Source organism: Molossus molossus, unplaced genomic scaffold (genome assembly GCF_014108415.1).
Source record: "Molossus molossus isolate mMolMol1 unplaced genomic scaffold, mMolMol1.p scaffold_m16_p_2, whole genome shotgun sequence".
In the NCBI taxonomy this organism is placed as follows: Eukaryota; Metazoa; Chordata; class Mammalia; order Chiroptera; family Molossidae; genus Molossus; species Molossus molossus.
In genome coordinates, this window is record NW_023425355.1 from 117,835,625 (window position 1) to 117,856,917 (window position 21,293).

Consider the following 21,293-nt stretch of genomic DNA (forward strand, 5'->3'; position numbering starts at 1 on the left):
TTTTTAAGATCTTAGTTCTTTCTGCTCTTCCACCTGAATCATTTCTAGATTTCTATTTTTGAGCTCACTAATTCTCTCTTCCATATGGTGAGCTCTTTGAGCTCACTAATTCTCTCTTCCATGTGATGAGCTCTATTTTCATTGCTTTCTGATTCATTCTTCATCTCAATTCTTGGGTTCTTCAGCTCCATAATTTCTGCTTGGTTCTTTTTTAGAGTTTCAATCTCTTTGGTAAAGTAATTCTTGTGTTCATTAATCTCATTCCTGAGCTCATCGAACTCTTTCTGAATTTTCTGCAGCATTTTGAGTTTCTCCATGACAACAGTTTTGAATTATCAGTTAGATGGTAAACTCCCATGACTTCAATTTCTTTTGGTGGTACCATATTACTGTACTTTTTCTTGGTGCTTGATGAGTTGTTCTTCTTCCAGCACATCTGAAGTAGTGAACACCTTTCTGAGCTGACTCTAGCTTTATCTGAGAGCTAGCATTTTCCACCCTCCACTGCTTTTGCCATTGGCATCTCTGGTGCCCTCATTGCTGCTTGTGCCTCCGAGGTTGCTGGTGCCTTGCTGCTGTTGGTGTTGCAGGGTTTTGGGTGCCACCACTGTGTCTGGAGCCTCAGGCCATAAGCACAGCTGCTACTGTGGGCACTGGAGTCTTGGGTACATCCCCTGCCGCTGGGACAGTTGAGGTTGCAGGCGCTGCCACCATGTCATGGTACCTTGGCTGTGGGCACTACCCCAGTTCCGAGAATCTTAGGTCACGGGTACAGCAGCTGCCAAGGGTATCAGGTTCTTAGATGCAGCCCCTGCTGCTAGGAAGGGCTGAATTATTTATTAGCTGCCACCACTGGTGTGTGGGGGGGTGGATCTCGGGTGCTCTCGTGGTTCCTGGAGCCTCTAGGCATGGGCTCTGCCACTGCTGTTCCTCTGGTTCCATGCTCTCCACAAGGTACAATCTAACCACCTTCAGATGTATGGATCTCTTGGGCATCCTGGTGTGTTGTGCAGAGGATCCTATGTTAGGCTGTGGATGTCCTACTGCTTGTAATTGAAAGGGGAGACACAAAGGGAATGATTCACTTCTCCATGATGCTGACATCACTCTGGGAAATAATATTTTTAATCATGCACTTATGGGGACCTATCAAGTATCTCATTTGTTCTCAATTTTCTTTTATCTACAGATGAGAATTTCCCCTGTCGCCTCCTAATCTCTCAGATCACCATCTCCTTTCCTCCTATTTAATCTTATCCACAAAAATAGACAAGTATGTAATTTTAAATAATTATATAATTCTAATCTTATATAAACACATTAAAAAGTGGCTCTTTTATATTATCCAAATCAACTTGGGATAATCAAGCATCAATAATGCATATGAAAATGATTTTTTTCATGGTTGGCCATGTAATTCAGTTTCTGTGGTTTCTTTGACATGCTGGAAATATATATATATATCTTAAAAGAAAATAACCAGATTTTTATTTTGAATGGTTAAAAAAAAAGCCTAGACAAAAATGGAATTATAAAACTAGATTTTTACTTTACCTGTAATAACTCAATCCACACCCAGTAATGAGTGTATAATTACCATCTCCACTTCCAGATGAAGAAATGAAGGCCCAGAGAGGTTACATACTAATATAGCTAAGGTCATTTAACATGAAAATGTTGGAGCTGAAATTTGAACCCAAGAGGCCTGGCATTCGAGCAAACCAAAAAGCGATCTGACTTAATGTATAAGACATTTTGACCCCGTCTGGCTACTTTCCTAGAAAATTTAATCTATCATGTTAAATTTTAGTCAAAAGTGAGCTGGCTCAGATTATAAATTAAATATTTTCAATTAAAGTAGCATTGATCTGATAGAAAGGTACTTACTGACACATTTCTTTGGGAACTAGACTTGTTTTATTCTTTAGGACAGAGAATCAGATGAAATTAAAATCAAGACTAATATAACTGTCATTCAAAAAAATTAAACTCAGCTTATATCTCTGTAAGCTATTTAAAAAGGTCTTTATGTTAGTGAAAGCATTCAAAGATATTCAGGAAGAGCAAATAATTCTAAGACTTGGTAAAGCAGCGTTTCAGAGGGAATGAAAATTTGTTTAATGAAGAAAAATCTCATTACAGTTTCTCAGTAATTTTAGATCAGGCTAAAATTATACAAATAATAAATGTAAACTGAATATTCCATAGAGGTCTGAACCATTTGAGAGAGAAAACCCCAAGAGGCAGATGTTTCACCACATTCGATGAGTTTTAGAACAAAATTCTGTATGTGCAGGATTCTATCAAGCAATATTAGTTGCTCTTTTATAAAATGTATTTGTTTTGAATTTTCTCACTGGAATTTATTAGAATTTGAGTGACTGAAGGCCTTAAGGACTACTCATAATTCAGACTAGAGCTAAGAATGTTTTGCAGTCTTTGAGTAATTAGATCAGAATTTACCTACCCTGTGAAATTTGGAAGTGGGTGATATTCCCAGTGAGTTTATATTGCTGAGGATGGTCCAGCACTCACATGGCTTCTCCCTTTCCTTGAACAAGTAGAACAAGGAAAGGGAAGAAAAGACTATCAGAGATGAGGAACAAAAAACACAATTCTAACTTGAAAAGCTGCCTAACTGGGAACAAACATTTTAAGATTCTTTATCAAGACGGATGTTCTGGGGAAATGGCTGGAGTGACACAAGTCACTTAACATTTCTGTGTTATTTTTTGTTTTGTTTGTTTGGTTTTGTTTTTTGTCTACAGGGTGGGAATGTGTAGATATAACTTTTGATAAAATAAGAAACAGTATTTATGCTGAGTATAGTGCCAATTCAGTTTACTTTACGAGAAGTTTAAAACTACATAGCTGGGGGATGAAGAAGAGGGTATGGTTTTGTTTGTGTTTTTTTTTTATCCTCACCCGAGAACATTTTTCCATTTTTTGTTCAGATAGAGTGGGAGGGAGAGAGAGGAACTGAGAGAGAGAGAGAAACATCGATGTGAAAGGAACACATCGAGTGGCTGCCACCCGCACGACCGACCAGGGCCGGGGACAAACTGCAACCGAGGTACGTGCCCTTAGCGGGAACCGAACCCGGGTCTCTCAGGACCGCAGGCCGACGCTCTAACCGCTGAGCCAAACCGGCCAGGGCGGTTTTGTGTGTTTTAAAAAATAATTACGACCCCTGGCCAGAGTGGCTCAGTTGGTTGGAACGTTGTCCCATATACTGAAAAGTTGCAGGTTTGATTTCCGGTCAGGGCACATATCCAGGTTGTGGGGTTGATCCCTGGTCGGATAGCACAGGGGAGGCAACCGATAGATATTTCTCTCTCACATCCATGTTTCTATTTCTCTCTTCCCCGCTCCCATCTCTCTTTCTAAAATCAATAAAAACATATCCTTGGGTGAGGATTAACAAAATAAAAATAATTACGAGGACTATTATTTTTGCAAGGTGGCACATAGCTTAAAGTAAAACTTTTATAATTTACACATAATTAATTGGAAAATGTTATGGTTTCGATTCAGCATACTTGAGGGGGGAATTGATAGCTGTACTGGTATAAGAGACCACAGGAGGAATTTCAAGTCCCAAAATATCCCTCATGACCAGTATTAAAAACTGACTGTTAAAAATTTGTTCAGGGTTCCAGTATAAGACAGAAGTATACAAAGATCCTGAACTTAACTCCTCCCATGGACAGACCAAATCGACAGCTACATATGGAACACATTCTTGTGAAAAAAAACCCTAAGAATTATTTGAGCAACTCCTACACATTAGGTGAAAGGGGAAAAAAAACACATATCTAATGGACATAGACAACAATGCTAGTGGGGTGGGGTGTGGGATGGGGAGGAGGGGGTCTAGGGGGGAAAAGGAGAAACATCTGGAACAAAAATAACTTAATAACAAGTGGAGAAAAAAAGAAAACAAAAAAATAAAATGGAGGAAAATCAAAACAAAAAACACACATCTAAGCAGGCAGGACGACGCTAAGAGAAGTTCTCTCCATAAATCCAAACTCTGATGCAGTCACTTACAACCAGGAGGGAACTCAAAACCATGAGCTTCTCCCTGAGGAGCAAAGAGATTGAACCCCACAGCAGGTACCCAAACTTATAAGACCTGTACCAGAGAGATGAAACCCTAAAACATCTAGCTTTGAAAGCCAATGGGGCTCACTTCCAGGAGACCCACAAGGCTATAGCAAACTGAGAAATGGTTCTTAAAGGGTTCACGGGAGCAGCCTCACCTAGCACTGGAAGCCAACTGAAAGGTACTCGGACTGTGTAAAAGAGGTTTACTTGCTTACCTTAAAGCATGGGCCTGAGGGGCATATATTTAATTTAATATACATATAGGGTCCTACTGAAGTACTCTCTGGGGATAGAGGACAGTAGCATCATCTTTGTGCTCTCCCTCTGCTTTGTTTCAGCTCACTAGTCTTTCCCAGATAGGACCTTGTGCCCTTATCTAGCACCCTGATTTTTGCAGCTGTCACTCAGAAGTCACCTGGCCCTGGTGGCCAGCAGGCCTTATGTTCATAGGTCCCACAGGACTGTAACCAATGAGAGAAAAGTTCTTAACCAGCTACCAACCCCAGGGCACAACAAGAACCAACAGACTGATGTGCTAAGTCTTTCCATGAAAGAGGCCAATTAGCATATCTTCATAGCACAGTCTGAGGGGCAGGCTTCTAATTAGACACACATCTAAGGGCTGACTGTAATCAAGCAGAAGGCAGGAAATGATAAAGAAAGCAGAATTCAGTAAAATAAAAAGTAAACAAAAAATAGACAATATAAATAAAACCAAACATAAATTTGTTGAGATAAATTACCACTATCAATAATGAGAGAGAAAATATTAGTACAGATCATGAAAAGAAAACAATATTGCCATGACTGACTTAGACTAATGATTTTTTAAAACGGATTTTAGAGAGAGAAAGGGAGGGAGAGAGAAAAACATCGATGTGAGAGAGAAACATTGATCCGTTGCCTCCCGCACATACCCTGATGGGGATCAAACCTGCAACCTGGGTATGTGCCCTTACCAGGAATCGAACCCTCCACCTTTTAGTGTATGGGACGAGGCTCCAACCAACTGAGCCATCTGGTCAGGGCATAGACTAATGATTTACCTCTAGCAACTAGGTACATTACAACTGGGTATATTATTACAAAATTGGGATTCTTTTAGCAAGAAGAAGGGGACAAAATAGTTTTTAGATCATTAATCAACAGTATCTGCCACATTTCTCTTCCTTAGCAAATTAGACTATATTAATTCAGGCATTTACTTTCTTTTCTCCCCAAGAATATTTGTGGTAGGGGAATTCATAATCAAACTGCAATGAGCACAGGATTTCTAGAATAATGGAAGTAATACAAAATGTGGTAGAGTGGCCCGGCTGGTGTGGCTCAGTGGTTGAGCATTGACCCATGCATCCAGAGGTTGCCGGTTGAATTCCCAATCAGAGCACATGCCCAGGTTGTGGGCCCGATCCCCAGTGGGCTGGGCATGCAGGAGGCAGCCAGTCGATGTTCTCTCTCATCAATATTTCTGTCTCTCTCTCCCTCTCCCTTCACACTCTCTAAAAATCAATAAAGGGGAAAAAAATTAAAAATAATTAAAAAACAAAACAAAATGTGGTAGAGTGGAGAAAGCAAATAGAATGTTTTACACTGGAACAAAGTATCTTTTTGTGGTAAATAGAGAGATACTAAAATCCGTAGTAGATAATTACTTATCTCTATTTTGTCTAGAGTTTCCCCTAAATTTTAATATTTTAAAATAGAACACAGCAAAGTAGAATGTAACAGCTTTAAATAAAAACTAATATAAATTCTAGGTTTATAGAGAATTATTATTTTTATCAGTTTATCTCATTTCAGTTATTAGTATGCACCTGGATCTTTAAAATGTAATCTATCTTTCTAAGTAATAAAAATGAATCTCTGTAGAATTGAAAAGTTTCATTAAATTTTTATAGAACTAATTATTTATTATCTCCTCTACTTCTTCAGATATTACTCTAGAATTATAGTGAAACCTCATCAGTTTGTTTAGCTTAAAGACAGCTCCCTTGACAATGATTTTACCATCAAACCAAACTAGTTCAAAACTATCTAGAAACAAGTATCAAAATGTAAAGGGAACTCGCTATATGGGAGAGCATAACTGCCAATGATACATCAGATAACGGGCTAATTTCCACAATATATAGAGTGCTCACACAACTCAACAAAAGGAAGACAAAGAATCCAATTAAAAAATGGGCAGTGGACCTAAATAGACACCTCTCTAAAAAGGATATACAAATGGCAAAGAGACATATGAAACAATGCTTGTCACTAATCAGAGAGATGTAAATTAAAACAACTATGAGGTATCACCTCACACCTGCCAGAATGGCTGCCATCAACAAATCATCAAACAACAAGTGCTGGTGAGGGTGTGGAGAAAAGGGGACTCTAGTACACTGCTGGTGGGAATGCAGACTGGTGCAACCACTATGGAAAACAATATGGTGTTTCCTCAAAAAGTTAAAAATTGAACTGCCATTTGACCCAGTGATCCCACTCCTAGTAATATATCCTAAGAAGCCTGAAACACCAATCAGAAAGAATATATGTACCCCTATGGTCACAGCAGCACTATTTACAATTGCTAAGATCTAGAAATAACCCAAGTGTCCATCAATAGATGAGTGGATAAAAAAGCTGTGGTACATATATACAATGGAATAAGAAAGAAAGATCTCTTATCCTTTGAGATGACATGGAGGGACCTGGAGAGCATTATGCTAAGTGAAATAAGCCAAGAAAGACAAATACCACATGATCTCGCTTATTTGTGGAATATAATGAACAAAGTAAGCTGATGGACAAAATAGACCCAGAGACATAGAAAGGAGTATGGTTCAGACCGACAAACCTCAGAGGACAAGGGTGGGGGTGATGGATGAGATAAACCAAAGAACTTATATTCATGTGTGTGTAACCAATCGACATAGACAACAAAGTTTAGGGGGCAGGCGGGATCAGGAGGAGGGTGTGGGGGGGGGGGGAGAGAAGAAACATCTGTAACAAAAATAAATTATTTTTTAAAACAGGAAAAATAAAACTGTCTAAAAGTTCAGATTGCCACTTTTCAGATAATAACAATAAATCTCAGCCTACCTCTACATTCCTTCCTAACTGTCCCAATTATATTGCAAGTTCTGTTGGGTTTTCTTCTCTTCAAGACATCCTGCCATATATCTAAGTATGTCAGCTACATGGTATGATGCTTGTGAGTACTACATTAGGAATCAAAAGCCAAGGGTTCCAATTCCACTTGGATGTCAGGCATATTATTGGTCTTTTTGGCACTCACATTTGTCCAAAGATAGAAAGAAAATCACGTGCTTTGTTTGTCCCAGTTTTTGTTCTAAAGCATTTTAAAACAGTAAAAATAATACAGCTCAGAGTGGGTGGGTACCAGCAACCAAATTTTTCATTTCAATCATATCTGGGCTTGAATAAGTATATTGTAATGTGCCTTTATTAATAGCCAAATAAAAACCAACATAAGAAATCTAGGCCCTGGCCAGTTTGGCTCAGCGGTTAGAACGTCGGCCTGCGGTCCAAAGAGACCCGGGTTCGGTTCCAGCTAAGTGCACGTACCTCGGTTGCAGTTTGTCCTTGGCCCTGGTTGGGTCGTGTGGGTGGCAACCACTCGAGGTGTCCCTTTCACGTCGATGTCTCTCTCTCTCTCTCTCTCCCTCCCACTCTATCTGAACAAAATATGGAAAAATGTCCTCGGGTGAAGATAAAAAAAAAAAAATCTAGAAGTAAATTATTCTATTGTACAAACCTTGGCATAACCATCACCAATTAAATTAAGAGGGAACTGTGTTCAATGTGGAGGAAAGGGAGGGAAGACACTAATTTAGGAGACTGGGTACCATTTCTGGCTACATCAATCAGTAACTTGCTATGGGAAAATTAGCAAATCAAAAATTTCTCTGGGGCTGTTATTTGTGAAATGAAGAGCTTGACCTATTTGGTTTTTATGGACCCTATCAGTTATAAACATGATTAGAGCCTATCCCATTATTCTTTCTTCAACAATGAAATGGAAAGAAAAATCAGCCTTTAGTCTATTCATGATGAGCAGTGACTGGTATCAAATATTAGCTTTGGGAATGAGATAATATCTTAACATTCAAATAATAAATAATGCTACTTTAAGTTATGGAATTAACTAAAAGCAAGGGTGGGAACATCTGGCTTGCCTGCAGAATCAATATCAGTTAACATCATAGGCCTTACCAAATTAACCTGACCAAATCTAGCAGGCTAAATTATAAATTGATACTTTTATATGGCTCACGAATGATGTTATAAATATCCAAATACCCCTTGGAAGAGAAAAAGTTCCCCACTCCTGCTAGAGCATACAATTCAAGAGAAGACAGAGCCTTCTTCATTCTGCTGGTTGTTGTATGGGGAATAAATCCTGTTTCAACTTGATGGTATCCAAGACCTAGGGCTGACTATCACAAAGTTCCAGTTTCCTTTGCCACTGATTTTACTGTACCTTGGAAGTGGCTAAACTGAATCTTATTTCTATAGTTACTAATACACCAACCATGAGAGCCATCCATGGTCAGAAGCCTTGCTCTGGATGGACTGTGCCCTAGCATTGGGGCAAAGAACCAGTGATGGCCCCCAATATTAAAGAAATCAGCAGCTACACACTGTAACAGAAATTGATTTAAAGTAGTAGTCCCATCCAGATGGGAACCTTAGAGGAGTGGGTTGGGGTGGTGACTGGTTGCTATATTTTATCAAATTTACTATGGATTGAATAGCATACTGTTTTATGTCTTTAAATTCAAAAAAAAAGAAGAAACATGCTTTCAACTAATTCATGATATGTCAGTGATTGTAAACTGTACCTCAATTTCAGAGAAGTTAAAATGTGAATAAATGATCAGAGAATTGATGAAATATTGTAATATTTATTGGGTTTTGTCATCCACTTGCCTGAATACATTTATCAAAGTAACTACTTTTTTTTTTTACTATTCATAATTGTTTATACTTTTTAATAATTTATTTGTGGCCCCAATAGTCAGTCTACAGTATTATGTACACTGATAGAAAACATTAATAAAGAAACAAATTGACATTTTTGTTGGATAGTGTGTCATTTAACAACACTTCAGTCTCATCCTAGAATGGGTGGTTTCTGACTTTTTTCTTTCTTTTCCTTTTTTGGAGGCAGAGGTTTAGTGTATTAGGCTAAGGAATGTAATTCCTTGGGTTCACAGGTAAACGAAACCCCTGTTCTTGAATTCATAGCTAACCCCCGCCCCCTAGTATGCTATGCTCCAGAGGCATGTGACGTCATTAATTCATAGGAAATACAGTGGAATCTCAGTTCTTGAACTTAATTTGTTCCAGAAGGCTGTTCGAGAAGCAGTTTGTTTGAAAACCAAATCATTTTTTCCCGTTAGAAATAATGTAAATTGAATTAACCTGTTCCAGATCCACAAATAATTTCCAGTTTTAACCTTTCTTATATACAGTACATGTCTAATGTACTGCTTAATCTATAAATCAACACTTATTTTCTTAAATTTACTATACCACCCCTACCAGCCTTAAAAGAATCACTTTTAGCACTCATTCCAGGGGTGTCTTTCAGGAGGTCAGTATGCAGCAAGTCGTTCTTTCACATATCACTGCCTGTGAAATGCTGTCACTGGCTAACTGCTTTTTTGTTGTTGTTTCATCAGTTTTATTGGTCATATATCCAGAATTCATTATATAAATCTTTCAAAACAACTGGAGTTTACAAGAATAGTTTATAATTCAGCTCTGATTGCACAAATACTTGACACAGGAAACCATTTTTACAAATACATATGTTTTCTTATAATATTTTAATAAAGACAATAAGTTTCTATACATCTTACAGAAAATTTTATGCAATTTTCCCCCATTCAATCATCATTTCATGATTTTCTGTCACAGTATGTCCACCACTGTGATAAACCAAATTACAATTTGCTGCTGCTTCTTACTTTCAACTATCTTTGAGACTCACACTGTTAAGAATTTTGGGGCTTCTTTTTCTAATCTTTCCTGATCTGAAAGAATTCACATATTTAGGCTAGAATAGGTATTTTAAACAACAGTCTTTCTAAATACAATTTGTATCAGGCTAATCACTGTGCTTGGTGAATGACCTTTTCATTTAGGACGACAGCTAGTGATCAAGCACTGTATCAAGCAGATGGAATAAATCCTTGCATTCCTATGTTTCTAAACTGCAAAAATGAAACCCTAGAAACAAGAGTTAAATATAAATATGAAGAAAACTAAAACATGTGCTATTGATTAGAGAACACTTTTATATCAAGATCTCTCTCAGGCTGAAGAAGACACAGAAGAAATAGAGTACAAGGATATGGTGGTAGTTTTATAAAATATTGAAAAACTGAAAAAGGTTAATCACTTAGGTCAGTGGTATATCATATCCAAAATGCCAGAAGATACAGACTCTGGCTAGCTGAACTCAATACCTGGTATTCGTGTATGCTTTCTGTGGCTTGGAAATAGCTTAATCAATACTCACTTGCCCAGAGCAAGTAATAATTTAAGCCAGGGAACTTTATAGAATACTAACCATGTTTACCTGAAGAGACAGGACCCACAAGGGGGAACATTTGGCACTGATTCTATTCCTTCACTGTGACTGAAAAGTGTGCCCACCTGGCAAAGCCTGTCTTACTTTTCAGGTAGCATGAATGAAAACCAAGAGACTAGCGGTATTCTACAGTCATGTTTCTGAGTACTCAGCTCCAATTATCTTATATTCTTAAAAAGATTACTTAATCAAATTCTTTTCCAACAGGAGATTTAACAGTGCTTGGGAACTACAATATGGTCCATTTAGCTTCTCTTTTATTTCTCTCGACTTCTCTTTCTCACACCAGTGTTAACACTTGCTACAGGTTTGTACCAAAATACTTCAGCAGTAGTTGGAAGTTAATTATTCTGCATTATGGAAAATGTTCAATCACATTATAATGGGTCACATTTGCAATAATAACTAGGACATGGTCAAATAATGTATACTGTAGTGATTTCGCAAACTCAGCATAGTCAATGTATCCATCATTGTTCTTGCCATTGTCCCTTAAAAACCATCTATTAAGTTAACCAGTTCCTCTTTGCTCATTGATGGTGCCTGTTCACTCCCTCCCTCCTTATGGACATGAGTGATAACTGTGGAGATTTCTAGGCTGGCAAGCAAATTATTGCCATCATAATCATGCATTTTGAAATAATGGAGCTGCAGTTCTTGTGAGGACATCTCTGCCTTTGGTTTGCTGATAACACCTTCTAGGTGTTCCATGATATGCTTTTGGTCATCCACTCTGTGGTTATCTAGGCCCACACTGACAGAATGGGAAGAACCAGCCCGGGCTCCTCAGCCCTGGTACCTGAGGCAAAAAAGGCCCAGAGCAGGCTGCACAAGAAGGGGGTTCTCAGCAGCCACAGAGATCTCATGGTCTCGGTTATCCTAGCTGACTGCAACTGCCCACATTTCCCAGAAGGGAAGCTTTCCAGCTTGAGTCTCGCCAGCCTCCATTCTCAGAATCTGCTTTTTGTTTATCCAAATCAACAACAGTTTTTTTTTTCCCCTCTTCAATTGCCTGTGATCACTGTTTCTTTCACACCCTTAGCAACATTAGCACTATTAATGGCCTCTTTATGTTTTAAAACTGTGTTAATAATAGATTTCCACCAGCAACAAAAGCATTCTCTCTGTTATCAGCATGAAAGGGTTGTCAGGTGGAGAACCAAAAATTGTTTCAACAGCCAGGATAATTTTTTCCTTGAACAACTTGGTTGAGAACCGAATTGTTCGAGATGGGAGCCTTTCGAGAACAGACGTTTGACTGTAATAGATGCATTAAACATTTACCAAGCAAAGTTGCTGATCTAGGATTCTACTCAGATCCCAATTTGAATGTGAAGGTTTTATTCTCATCAATCTCACTGACTGACTGCAGCTCACTGTTGGATAATATGAGCCTTTTTAACAATGACAGTACTGCCAATCAAGTAGTCGAGCATCCCAAAGCAGCAGCACAGTAGCTGACAGGGCCACTAGGATCACTAATGCACATGCTAGGTTGGCTTGTCACATTTTCATAAATTCAAAGTTATTGTTTATCACTAAGACTTTGAACTACTGAGGGAAGTTCCAATAAAGCCAGTTGTAGGATATTGCCATTTCATTCCTTGAGTGGACATCCACTTAAGCAGTGGACTGGCTGATGTACCTCACTCCTGGCCCCTGTGCCCCTATGATGGGCAGGGTACATTTGGGGAAAAGTGAGGTAGAGAATGGGGTCAACAATGAAGCAGATCCTTTCCAAGGATTAAAACAAGTTGTACCATAGGTTAGGTGGATACTGTGGAAACCTTGATCCATGTTACTGTTACTCTGCCCCAGAGGGCTATTTGCCAGGCAAAGGGCCCCTAAAACAAGAAAGTGAGGTGTGCATATCAGGATAGGAGCCAGCTGGGAAATAAGGCAAAAGAGGCCTACATGAGTTCTAACTCCTACTCTTGGAACTTTGTTGTGGGGAAGCTTCTTCTAGAACCGCTTGAAAATGGTGCACCTCCCACCCAACTTACAATTAATCTCACCAAAGAATTAGTTACAGCCAAGAAGGGGCTATAGCAATACCAGTTAAGTTAGAGACATCTGTCCCCTTTCTCATTCCTTCCCTCCAGTCCTCAAAATACCAGAGAAGAAAGAAATGGGAGGGGGTAAGGGATAAAGAGCAGATCATGTCTCTCTCCTCACTCCACCATCTTAAGGTCAAGCTTTAGCAGGAGGTAGAGGAGCGGAGGAGGAAAAGGTGAGCATAAACCAAACCTAACACTAAAGTTTTGAATGGAAGAGAGTGGACAGGAGTTTGTATGTCCAAAGTGCCTAGAAAGGATATCTGCTTGTCTCTAAGGGACAGAAGTTTAGACTGTCCAAGTAGAGTGGCTACACAAAGCAAGGTCTTTTTAGACATATGTGACTTGTCTTTTAGGTGACCTTAAACTCTAGTGCAGTATTGCCATGGAACCCTTGGGATTCTGCCAGATCCACTAGAAGAACTCCTCTGGCAAATTAATTCTAACAAGGAGCACCAATGAATTCTGAAATTCTATATGAGTCTTCAGTGAAATCATGGGTCATCAGTAGCATTTTTAGAGGTTAGAAAGGGCATCACTAACTAGACATTGCTGTCTATAATATGCAGATTTATATTAAAGCTATAATGCAAGTGACAAAAAAAAGAACTATCAGTCCCACAGTATCCAGTGGCTGAGGGAGGGCAGGTCTGAAAAAGATGAACTGGCACTGGCAGAGGAAACCTGATGAGATAACTTCAGGTCAAGGTTAACTGACTTCAGCAAGGGCAGGACAGACCCACACTGGAGCCAAGTCCACTGTTGGGAATATACAGGCTGAAAACCTCTAAATTAAGTTATTATCATAACCTGAAAAGAACTGAGACTACATAGGATTTATAATCTACAAAAGAGTCCACTGCCACAGAATAAAGTTCATCACTAATTTAAAAACAACATCAACAATATAATCAATAAAATTTTAATATAAATGATCATATAATGAATGGACAAAGTGATATCTGAGTCAGACCTTCCTCATCTCTCCAGTAGCTCAAAATATTAATTACATAAAAATAACATATTTTGATCCCGTTTAACTTATTCTCAAGAGACCCCAAAAAGAAAGAGTAAGAAAGCCTATGGGAGTCCGGGAAACCACCCGCATGTGGCTGAAGGGTAACTTCATATTTGGCTCCTCCCCCACAAGGACCTGGAAAGGGTATAGCAAAGGGAAAGTGTGGGAAGATTTGGAAGGAAATGCACAGGGTATAGTTTGGAGATGGACACAGCACCACTCTGTTTGCCCCCATATGTCTATGCCCAGACTCAATTCCTACTTCCCTTCTTTCCTGAGTTGCATCATCCTTCAAAGGGCAAAGTTCTGAATCAGTGGCTCGAGTACCATCAATGGATCATGGGAAGCTAAGTGAAACAGGAGTTTCACTAAAAATCCCAAAGAATCTGAGTTTCTGCCTGTAAGAGCGATGAGTAATCTCCAGAAAACGAGTGACTAACTCTTAAATACCTGAGACATTGAGAGTCTTTTGTAATCACTATCACTACCCGTAAGTGTCGACATGCTAATTCCTGGCAAGGGCTCTGAACTCAGAGATTTCCAGTGTAGATTTTATAACACATCCTTGTATGAAAGGGCACTGCATATCTCTTTCTTCATTTTCTCTTTCAACAATTTCCACAATAAACAAATTTAAATGGCAACACTTCAGAATGAAACATTATCTAAAAAGGAATCTCTGCACTTAGATCTAACATCCTTAGCTATTATTCACTCAGTTTCTAAAATGCAACCACAACTTGGGGTAGAGTAGAGCATGGAGTGCACAGACAATAATAGGACAGACTTGGGATGATGCACCCAGACAGGAAAGTCATCCATAACCCCAGAAAAACCACCCACTGCAAAGCTTTTTGAGTATTTTAACTAATCAGTTTTAGTTAAACCACTTGCTTTACAATCTAACAAAATGTTATCTGCATTAAAATTCCCAAGACTGCTCAACAATGCAGGTTCTGTGGCCCTGTAAAGATCTGTGGGCCCTAAATAATTTTTTTTTTACTTTGGAATAATTTTAGATGTACAGGAAAGTTGCAAAAATATTACAGAGAATTCCCCTGTACCCCTCACCTAGTATCACCTAATGTTAGCAAATTACATTGGGATAGTACATTTGTTATTATTAATGAACCACTAGTGGCCCATTGCTATGAACAACACATCACTAGTTTTCCCACTAATGAACTTTTGCTCCAGAATCCAATCCCCATTACATTCAATCGCCATGTCTCTATAGTCTCCTCTGGTCTGCAACAGTTTTAGTCTTTTCTTCTTTTTCATGACTTTGACAGTTCTGAGGAGCAAAACATTTTGAAGAATGTCTCTCAATTTGGATATCTTTAGTAATTTTCTCATGATCCCCCTGAGGTCATGTTATGGGGTTTCGGGGGAGGGGGGGGAGTAACAAAGAGAAGTCCCTTCTCCTCACATGATATATATATGACTTATCACTAATGATACTAGCCTTAATCACCTGGTCAAGGCAGTGTTGGTCAGTTTTCTCCACTATAAACATATTTCCTCCCACTTTCCATACTTATTCTTTAGAAGCAGATCATTAAGTCCAAGCCTCACTCATAAGAAACAGACAATTAAGCCCTGCCTTCTGGGGGAGGAATATGTATAATTTGGAATTCTTGTTTACTGTAGAAAATTATCTCTTCTCTCCTGTTCATTCATTCATTCATTCATTCACTCACTCATTCATATCATTATCAACTCATGCATTTATTGTATGCTTTGGGTTATAATCCAGTACCACAATATTATAATCCAATGCTCAAATTGTTCCAGCTTTGGCCATAGAGAGTTCCTTCAGGATGGCTCCTGTGTCCCTTTGTCATGCTCCCATTCTTTGTTTCTTTGAGCACTCCCTTCCTTCCTGGTACTACAATATGCTCCAGCTCATTTTGTATTCTCCTTGCCCCAGGCCTAGAATCAATCACTCCCCAAAGAGTTTGTTTCTTTTACTGTGGAATGACATTAGAAAACCAGATCTGGGCACTGAGTGGGACTATGTGGTTATGATAAGCAGCCAAGATGATTCTTATACACTCTGAAGTTTGAGGACAGCCATTTTAGAAAGCCAAGCACAAATACATTAGAATTAATTTATAAAGAAAAGTTCTGAAATAGTTGTTTTTAAAAATTACTATTATTTTCTTCATGTTAGTTCAAGATTAAAAGTTCCAAAATGCAAACAACCCTCATGGACCCACAGAGAGGAAGAGAGAAAGCAATGGTAGAGATAAAAAAATCATTCCAAAATAAAGTGGCTCTAATTCAGCTCCTAAAAACCAGAACAAAATATATGCATTGAAGGCTTTCTCTGTGCCAGGCACTAAGCTAAATGCACAGCACCAAACCAAATGCTGTAGGTATAATTTCTCCCTTTTAGACGATACAGTACTTAAGGCCTAGAAAGGTGAAAAGTTTCATAAGCAATACAGTCAGTAGGTGGCAGAGCTGAGATACCAAAACATGTTCATTTGATTCTCAAAACAGAGAATTTTGCCATGGCTTATGTAAGCCTTTGTGTATATGTCTGCTGTCTCTACCAGATCTCAAATACCATGAGGAAGGGTCAGCTTATTCACTGTTGTATGCACTATGTCTGTTACATAGTAGGCACTCGGCAGATAATGTCTGAAATCCGACCAAATTTCTACATGGTGAAAATGAGAACTGCAAAGTACAGTACATTTTCTCCCACCATATAATATAATTAGACTTCTGGTCCAAATTAGGTAAAAAAAATTACAAAAAAAGAAAAAAAAATCCAACATGTTATACTGGAAACAGACTTCTAAATTCACATAATCCAGAATTAGGGATGATGAACATGTAATGTATGAGTAAACTTCTGCGTGATGTATTTTACTAAACAAATAGTTAAGGGGAGGAACATAACAAGAAATAATAATATTTTTTAATTAAGTCCACATCTTCCCTGGCTAGTTTGGCTCAGCGGTTGGAGCATCAGCCTGCAGACCAGAGTCATGTCAAGGTTCGATTCCAGCCAAGGGCATGTACCTCAGTTGCAGTTCAGTTCCCAGCCCTGGTTGGGGCCGTGCAGGAGGCAACCGGTCGATGTGTCTTTCTCACATAATTGTTTCTCTCTCTCTCTCTCTATCCTTCCCCCTCCCCCATCTGAAGATGGATGGAAAATTATCCTTAGGTGATGATTAAAAATAAAAAATTAGCCCTGGCCGGTTTGGCTCAGCGGTTAGAGCGTCCGCCTGTGGTCCAGAGAGACCCGGGTTCGGTTCCCGCTAAGGGCATGTACTTCGGCTGCAGTTTGTCCCCGGCCCTGGTTGGTCATGCAGGTGGCAGCCACTCGATGTGTCCCTTTCGCATCGATGTTTCTCTCTCTCTCTCTTCCCCTCTCTCCCTCCCACTCTATCTGTACAAAAAATGGAAAAATGTCCTCCTCGGGTGAGGATAAAAAAAATAAATAAAATAAATAAAAATAAAAAATTAAGTCCACATCTACCAGCTAACTTGTGAACAAGTTTTAAATAACTTCTTGCAATGAATTAAATGTGCTTTGTAATATTCCAATCCACTTGATCATTCATTCAATGTTTCATCAAATATTTAATTCCTATTAAATAGACATTGTTCACCTTTAGCACTGTTTTATGTGCTAAAGACCATAGGCATGAGCAAAACAGATGGGAAATGCTACTGTCATAGAACTAATAGTTCTGGGGTGAAAACAACACTAAACAAATGCCAGATGGTGATAAGTGCTGGAAAGAAAAATACTTCACAGAAGGGGCAACGGTTGAAATTTAAGGTAGGATAGATGAAAGAGTGATGGTGGCTTGGGTGTAAAGTGGTAACAAGTAGAGAGACTGAGAAGTGGCTAGATTCTAAATATATTTTCATGTTAGAACCAACACTATCGGCAGGTGGGTATAAGATATGAAAAAGAGAAGAGTCAGGGATGACAACAAGGTTTAGAGCTTAGCAAAGAGATGGATGGGCAGTTACCACTTACTGAGATCAGTCTGTGGTAGGAGCAAATTTTGGGGGAAGGGGCCCTAATCTGTCTAGGTTTAGTTTCAGAACCATATTCACTTTAAAGAGGAGATGCTGAGTAGGCAGTTAGTCATACAGGTCTGCAGTTTAGGGTAGTCCTCCAGGATATAAATACATTTGGGAATTATTAAAATTTCAAGCTCTGAGAGGAGAAAAACTCAACAGGGAATGAGTATAGAGAGAGTAGAGTTTCAAGAAATGAGATGGTTGCTAGAGAGGGGTGTGGGGTAAAGAGTTTTTTCCCTCCAAAAGGTGTGTAGGATAATGAGAATGAGGAAAAGGTGATGCTGGAGAGTGCAGAGAACTGCTTGAGCAGTTGCTGAAGGAGTAGTTTCAAATATTACTGAAATACAGCATCCTGTCTCTGAGGACAGGAAAGGATACATAAAAGCATTAAGATGCATAAAGGCCAGAGACGTAAGCATTAAAGACATTGTTCACCCTGAGAGTCAATGATAAAACTAACTCAAGCAATAAAAGAGGTTAGTAGTGTAGTAAGACATACAGTTAACACAAAAACCAACAGCCTACAAAACATATCTGACAACGGATTTATCTAGAACATACAAAAAAATCTCACAACTCAATAATAAAATAAAACAAACAATCCAATTAGAAAATAAGCAAAAGAGTGGTTGCCAGAGATGGGGTTGGGGGATGGGCAAAATGGGTAAAGAGAGTCAAAAGGGACGGGTGATTACTAGATTAGTGGGGTGATCACTTTATAAGGTGTAAAAATGTCAAATCACTTTATTTATTGTACACCTGAAACTAATATAACCAATATAAGATTGTATACCAACTATACTTAAAAAATAAATTTTTAAAATGGTACAAATTTTTAGTTAAAAAATAAGTCATGGGGATGTAACATATAGCACAGTGACAGGGACTATAGTTAATAAATACTATATTGCATATTTTAAAGTTGCTGAGAGAGTAGATCTTAAAAGTTCTCATCACAAGAAAAAAGAATAAAAATTGTGTGGTGATGGATGTTAACTAAATTTACTGAGGCAATACTTTTATAGTATATACATATATCAAATCATTATGTTGTACATCTAAAACTAATACAATGTTGTGTGTTAATTATATCTCCATTTTAAAAATTAATGTAAAAAAAGAAAATACGCAAAAGACATGAAGGGAGATTTCACTAAAGAGAATAAACAAATAGCAAATAAGCACATAAAAAGTTGTTCGACATCATTTGTCAGTAAGGAAATGGAAATTAAAACCACAATGTGATATCCCTACACACCTATCAGAATGACTAAAATAAAGCATAGTAACAACACCAAGTGCTGGCAAGTATACATAAAAACTGGATCACTCAAACACTGCTGGAGGGAATGTAAAATGGTAATTTGTACAATGACAAATTAGTTTGTCAGTGTTCTAAAGAACTACACATACACTTATCATACAACCCAACAATTGTACTCCTGGGGATTTATAATCCCAGAGAAATAAAAACTTATGTCTGCATGAAAACCTGTACATAAATATTTATAGAAGCTTTATTTGTAATAGCTCTAAACTGGAAACAACCAGATGTCCCTCAAGGAGTGAATGGTTCTACAAACAGTGACACATCTATACCACAGAATATTACTCAGCAATGAAAAAATGAACTACTGATACATACAACAACTTGAATAAATCTCAAGAGCATACTGGCTGAGTATAAAAAGCCAGTAACAAAGGGTCCCATATTAGATAATTCCAATTTTATAACGTTTTTGCAATGACAGAATTATAGAGGTGAGGGAGCAGATTAATGATTACCAGAGGTTAGGGATGGTGGATAGGGGAAGGGTGGTATGAGTACTAAGGAAGAATTTTGCGGTAATGAAAGAATTCTCCATCTGTATTATTAGTGGTGATTATAGGATCTACACACATGACAAAATGGCACAGAGCTACATACACAGAGTGTTCCAATGTCAGTTTCCTGGTTTTGGTATTGTACTACAATTATGTAAGATGTAACATTGGGGGTAACTGGGTAAAGGTTACAAGGGGACTCTGGATTATCTTTGTAATTTTCTGTGAGTCTATAATTATCTCAAAATAAAAAGTTTGGAAACACATAATGCATCCCTGAAATTATATCTTATACCATAAGGTATCTTAGAACTCAAGTCAAAATAAATATGTGATTCTTTAATTAAAAAATTAATAACCTAGCCCTGGCCGGTTTGGCTCAGCGGTTAGGGCGTCGGACTGCGGTCCTGAGAGACCCGGGTTCGGTTCCCGCTAAGGGCACGTACCTCGGTTGCAGTTTGTCCCCGGCCCTGGTTGGGTCGTGTGGGTGGCAACCACTCGACGTGTCCCTTTCACGTCGATGTTTCTCTCTCTCTTCCTCTCTCTCCCTCCCACTCTATCTGAACAAAAAATAGAAAAAATGTCCTCGGGTGAGGATAAAAAATAATAATAATAATAATAATAATAATAATAATAACCTAGTACATAAGTGTTTATAGGAGCTTTATTTGTAGTAACCCCAAAATGGAAACAATCCCAATGTCCAGGGATATGCATAATGATATACTACTCAGCAATAAAAACAAATGAACTGATGGTACATGCAATATGGATGCATCTGAACATAGTTATGCTGAGTGAAAGAAGTCAGATAAAAAAGAATACATAGTGTATGACTTTATAGAAAATATAAATTAATCTATAGTGACAAAAATCAGATCAATCATTGCCTGGGGGGTACTGTTTGTGGGGAGAGATGAGAAGAGGGAATTATATGGGGGCAAGAAGGAACTTTTGGGGATGATGAATTTGTTTACTATCTTGATTGTGGTAATGGTTTCTTGAGTGTACATATATGTCAAAACTTACCAAATTGTATACATGAAATATGTATGGTTAATGGGATGTCAATTATAATTCAATAAGGTTTAAAAAACCAGTAGCTTACCCAAATAATAACCAGTTCGAATATATCATAGAAAAGAACACCCCATTTACAATAGCAACAGAACATTACTTAGGAACCAACCTAAGAAATGTATAAAACCTTGAGTTCTTTCCTCTTATTCCTGGTCCTTCTCTATCTATCAACAGTTCACACCCCGTTTCTTTAAAACTTCTGCAATAAAATTTTACTTCCATAATAAAATTTGATGTTCCTCTAGCACATGTGACATTCCTTGTTTACCATCTAGTGTTATCTTCATGGATCTTCATATAATGGATACCTCTGGTAATGTGATTTACAAATGCAGAGCAGGTCTACAAAATTTATACCACTGCCTTATGCTTTCTCATCCCTGCTCTCCTTGAAGAGTACACAGACTAGAGTAAAGAGAGGTGAAGAGGACTATTCTCACAGAGTGGGGAGGAGTTCAGATATGTCTTTTCTTTGGTAGGAGAAGTAAACCATTTTAAAGTAGTATCTGCATCATTAGCTTCCTCCACACTTTCTCTCTAATTAGGCAGAATA

The 21,293-nt window shown here is 38.3% G+C and overlaps 1 protein-coding gene and 1 pseudogene across 1 annotated transcript in view; both read right to left on the minus strand.

Moving 5' to 3' along the window:
- PRRG1 (proline rich and Gla domain 1) overlaps positions 1 to 21,293 on the minus strand; it is an 89,761-nt gene that overhangs the window by 9,648 nt on the left and 58,820 nt on the right.
- LOC118636010 lies at positions 11,070 to 11,604 on the minus strand (annotated as a pseudogene).